Source organism: Eriocheir sinensis, chromosome 33, assembly GCF_024679095.1.
Source record: "Eriocheir sinensis breed Jianghai 21 chromosome 33, ASM2467909v1, whole genome shotgun sequence".
Lineage (NCBI taxonomy): Eukaryota > Metazoa > Arthropoda > Malacostraca > Decapoda > Varunidae > Eriocheir > Eriocheir sinensis.
In genome coordinates, this window is record NC_066541.1 from 3,206,136 (window position 1) to 3,211,135 (window position 5,000).

Below are 5,000 nucleotides of genomic sequence, written 5' to 3' on the forward strand. Positions count from 1 at the left end.
CTTATTCGCCTTCTCCTCCTCCTCCTCCTCCTCCTCCTTTAAATATTCCTCCTATCCCCTCCTTCCCTTCCTCATCGTCCGACAGGAGCTGCCTTGTTACAGGAGCTGCCTTGTTTACAGGAGCTGCCTTGTACAGTCCAACCGGCCTTTTGCAGACTCCTTACGTTCTTATGTTCTTATGTTCTCATTCGTCTCAGTTTTGTCCTTTTACATTTTCTCCTCCTCCTCCACCTCCACTTCCTCCTCCTCGGCCTTCAAGTTACATGTTTGGTAATATTTTGTTTATTTATTTAGTTAGTTATTTATGAATTTATCTTTACTAATCCTTTTTTTCTCCCCACAGGTAAGGATCGCTTGTTTTTGCGTGTGTTCGTGTGTTCGTCTGTGTGTGTACGTTGCAGAGACCATGTAAGTATTTTGATATATGTAGACACGGCGGGTAATATGTCGTGTGTGTGTGTGTGTTTGCTAAGTCAGTACTGTTAGCCAATCTCTCCCCACCCCCCTTCTCTCTCTCTCTCTCTCTCTCTCTCTCTCTCTCTCTCTCTCTCTCTCTCTCTCTCTCTCTCTCTCTCTCTCTCTCTCTCTCTCTCTCTCTCGTGTTATATATAGACTGAGAGAATTGTCCTCCATTGAAAGTCTATTGCTCGTGAATATGTGTGTGTGTGTGTGTGTGTGTGTGTGTGTGTGTGTGTGTGTGTCGTCTTGGATTTCGTTGTTATATTTGTCTTTTTACACACACACACACACACACACACACGCACACACACGTTGCCTCTTTCAACACAATTTTTACCGGATCGTATTTTTCTACTCTCTCTCTCTCTCTCTCTCTCTCTCTCTCTCTCTCTCTCTCTCTCTCTCTCTCTCTCTCTCTCTCTCTCTCTCTCTCTCTCTCTCACACACACACACACACACACACACACACACACACACACGCACACACACACACATGGGAAGGAACGTGAGAGAGAGTGCCCTATCACTCCTCTCTCTCCCTTATCTAGCCTTCCCTCCCTCCTCTCCTCTCCCTCTCATCTTCTTCCCTCCCTCGCTCTCTTTTGTACAAGCTTGCATATTTCTCTTCCTTTCATGTGCAGAAGAGGAGGGAGGGAGAGAAAAGAAAAGATAAATAAAGGAAGGAAGGATTGAGGCAGAGAGTGGGAAGAAGAAATAAAGAAAGGAAAGGAGGGAGGGAATGGAAAGAAGAAAGAAAGAAGGGATCAAGGGTGAATGGGGTAAATAAATAAAGGAAGGAAGGAAGGAAGGAGGGAAAGAGAAATAGGTGAAGGGATGTCAGAACAGGAAGAATGAAGAAAAGGAAACTGAGGAGAAAATGACAAAGGGAAACGAGAGGACATATTGGAAGAGGAGAGAGGTAAGAGAAAGGAAGAAAGGAAGGAAAGAAGAGAGGAAGAAAGGATGATAGGAGGAGAGAGAGAGAGAGAGAGAGAGAGAGAGAGAGAATAATACACTACTTAGCCACGTGGTTCCTCTCTCTCTCTCTCTCTCTCTCTCTCTCTCTCTCTCTCTCTCTCTCTCTCTCTCTCTCTCTCTCTCTAACACACACACACACACACACACACACACACATATAACGAAAGTTACCGTTCATGTGTATCACTATGTGTCCAACCTCTGTGTACTACCTAGAACGTACACATAGGACAGGTACACACAAGGTACACTTTCACACACACACACACACACACACACACACACACACACACACACTTTCCCAGACGTATGTACCAATCTGTGTATTGAATCCTGATTGGCCTAAAGTTGTCAACCAATCATTCTATAGGAACGCCCCGGGGGGGGGGGGGGAGAGAGAGAGAGTTATGCACCTAAAGACGGGGAGGAAGGGCGGAAACTAGGGCATGGAAGGAGGTTTGGAGGGAAAAATGAAGAGAGGTAAGAGGCACTTCATGTATTCTGGGAAGAGAGGGGAGGGAGGGAGATACGAAGGGAAGGGAAGGGTGCACGCAGTACGTTGTGTGGCAGGAAAGTAGGTAACTAGGGAAAGATGGAAAGGAGGAGAGGGAGAGAAGGACGAGAAGAGGATAGCAGTCGGATGGGTATGTTGTTACGTAAGGGAGGAGTGGAGGAGAGCACGAGGGGAACGAATGGGGTTTAAAAGGGTAAGAGGAAAGTAGGGCACGTGAGGAGAGGGAAAGGGAGACGGTGTTCTTATTATTACTATTATTATTAGAGATGAAAGAAAAGAAGAAAGGAAGAAAAAAAAAAAGAGAAGAAAGAGCAAGTGAAGAGAGGGAGTGGGAGGGAAGGGAGAAATGGAAACATGGAAAATCAGGCAATAGAGAGCTTGCTGGCTTTTAACGAGGCTGCCTGCTTTTGTGGTTTAATCCGATCATTAGGCACTTCAGTGACGTTCAGAGCAGATCATAGCACTTGGTGTACGTGCGTGCGAGAATGTTCACTCCTGTCGCCGTAATATAACGGTCAATGTCATTTTTAAGAACGGGTCCAGGAAAATTGTCCCAGGGGCGAAAAATACTGAGAGAAAAAATAATGCCTGGCTTGGATCTGTAGACCGTTATTTCTAGTTCCGGGTTAGTTAGGAGGAAAAAATGCTTACGTTATTGTACTTATTGAGGTGCTTGAAGACCTGTATCAAATTCTACGTTATTGTATTTATTGAGGTACTTGAAGACCTGTATCAAATTCTAAGTTATTGTATTTATTGAGGTACTTGAAGACCTGTATCAAATTCTAAGTTATTGTATTTATTGAGGTACTTGAAGACCTGTATCAAATTCTACTTTATTGTACTTATTGAGGTACTTGAAGACCTGTATCAAATCCTACGTTATTGTACTTATTGAGGTACTTGAAGACCTGTATGAAATTCTACGTTATTGTACTTATTGAGGTACTTGAAGACCTGTATCAAATCCTAAGTTATTGTACTTATTGAGGTGCTTGAAGACCTGTATCAAATCCTACGTTATTGTACTTATTGAGGTACTTGAAGACCTGTATCAAATCCTACGTTATTGTACTTATTGAGGTACTTGAAGACCTGTATCAAATTCTACTTTATTGTACTTATTGAGGTACTTGAAGACCTGTATCAAATTCTAAGTTATTGTACTTATTGAGGTACTTGAAGACCTGTATCAAATTCTACTTTATTGTACTTATTGAGGTACTTGAAGACCTGTATCAAATTCTACGTTATTGTACTTATTGAGGTACTTGAAGACCTGTATCAAATTCTAAGTTATTGTACTTATTGAGGTACTTGAAGACCTGTATCAAATTCTAAGTTATTGTACTTGTTGAGGTACTTGAAGACCTGTATCAAATTCTAAGTTATTGTACTTATTGAGGTACTTGAAGACCTGTATCAAATTCTAAGTTATTGTACTTATTGAGGTACTTGAAGACCTGTATCAAATTCTACGTTATTGTACTTATTGAGGTACTTGAAGACCTGTATCAAATTCTACTTTATTGTACTTATTGAGGTACTTGAAGACCTGTATCAAATTCTACTTTATTGTACTTATTGAGGTACTTGAAGACCTGTATCAAATTCTACGTTATTGTACTTATTGAGGTACTTGAAGACCTGTATCAAATTCTACTTTATTGTACTTATTGAGGTACTTGAAGACCTGTATCAAATTCTAAGTTATTGTACTTATTGAGGTACTTGAAGACCTGTATCAAATTCTACGTTATTGTACTTATTGAGGTGCTTGAAGACCTGTATCAAATTCTAAGTTATTGTATTTATTGAGGTACTTGAAGACCTGTATCAAATTCTAAGTTATTGTATTTATTGAGGTACTTGAAGACCTGTATCAAATTCTAAGTTATTGTACTTATTGAGGTACTTGAAGACCTGTATCAAATTCTACGTTATTGTACTTATTGAGGTACTTGAAGACCTGTATGAAATCCTACGTTAGTGTACTTATTGAGGTACTTGAAGACCTGTATCAAATTCTACGTTATTGTACTTATTGAGGTGCTTGAAGACCTGTATGAAATCCTACGTTAGTGTACTTATTGAGGTACTTGAAGACCTGTATCAAATCCCCTCCTGAGTGTCTGTCAACGTAAAGATGGGGGGAGGGGGGGAATGTAGCAAGGGAATGGATGAAGAAAGAGTAAGAGGAAAGAAGTGAACGCAATGGATGGATAAAGAAGGGTTGGGAAGGGAGGGAGAGGAGGAGAGAGCACCAAAACAAGGATAGGGAAGGAAAAGGGTAAAGAGGGAAGGGGGAAAAGTAGGGCGTGTTAGTAGTGAGGGAGGGAGAGGAGGGGCTCACCTGCATACTCTGGCTGGGTATTCTCCCTGAGTTACCACCTGCCAAGACCCAAACCTTCCCTCCCTGCCAAGTATCCCTCCCTTACCTCCCTTCCTCCATCCCTCTTGCTTTCTCTCTCTTCCCTCCCCACTTCCTTGCTTTCCTTCTTTACTCGTTTCTCCCTCCCTCCCTCCTTCGAAGGGAAGGAGGAAGGGAGGGAGAAAGAAAAGGAAGGAAAGAAAGGAAGAGGAAAGGAAGAGGAGGGAGAAAGGACTCGTTTCTCCTCCTCCTTCCTCCCTCCTTTCTTCCTTCCTCTCTTAACTTCTTTACGCCTTTCTCTACCCCTCCCCCCCTTCACTACCATTTCTTTGTTGCTTGTTTTGAATTTCCTCCCTTCTTGTTTTCGTTCTTTTTTCCTCCCTCCATGCATCCTCATCCCTCCTTCCTTCCCTCTTTCTTTCTCCTCCCTCCCATTCCCTACCCTTCCTTTGTTGCTTGTTTTCAATTTTCTCCCTTCTCCCTTGCTTTCCTTCCTTTTTTCCTCCCTCCATGCATCCTCCTCCCTCCTTCCTTCCCTCTTGCTTTCTCTTCCCTTCCCAGTTCCTTGAGTTGCTTCTGTACTTGTTTTTCTCTCCCTCTCTTCTCTTCCTTCTCCCTTTTGTTGCTTTCTTTGCCCTCCCTCTCCGCTTCCTTGCCAATCTTCTTTACTCCTTCCTC

General features: G+C 42.5%; 1 protein-coding gene and 1 long non-coding RNA gene across 19 annotated transcripts in view; both read left to right on the forward strand.

The window, feature by feature from the left end:
- LOC127006556 (protein phosphatase 1 regulatory subunit 12B-like) overlaps positions 1-5,000 on the forward strand; it is a 162,392-nt gene that overhangs the window by 36,202 nt on the left and 121,190 nt on the right. The window contains exon 2 of one of the 16 annotated variants that reach the window (XM_050876543.1): positions 344-408. The exons of the other annotated variants lie outside the window; for them this stretch is intronic. The gene's annotated coding sequence lies outside the window, so the exon portion shown is untranslated. The remainder of the gene's footprint in view (positions 1-343; positions 409-5,000) is intronic. 16 annotated transcript variants of the gene reach the window in all.
- On the forward strand, positions 1,836-3,918 carry LOC127006559 (uncharacterized). Of its 3 annotated transcripts, XR_007759634.1 has the most exons (4): positions 1,836-2,620; positions 2,897-3,218; positions 3,403-3,724; positions 3,817-3,918. It is a non-coding gene; the product is annotated as an uncharacterized LOC127006559 (long non-coding RNA). The 3 variants fall into 3 exon arrangements; XR_007759635.1 differs by lacking the exon at positions 1,836-2,620 and having other exon boundaries at positions 2,907-3,080; positions 3,449-3,724; XR_007759633.1 differs by lacking the exon at positions 1,836-2,620 and having other exon boundaries at positions 2,907-3,034.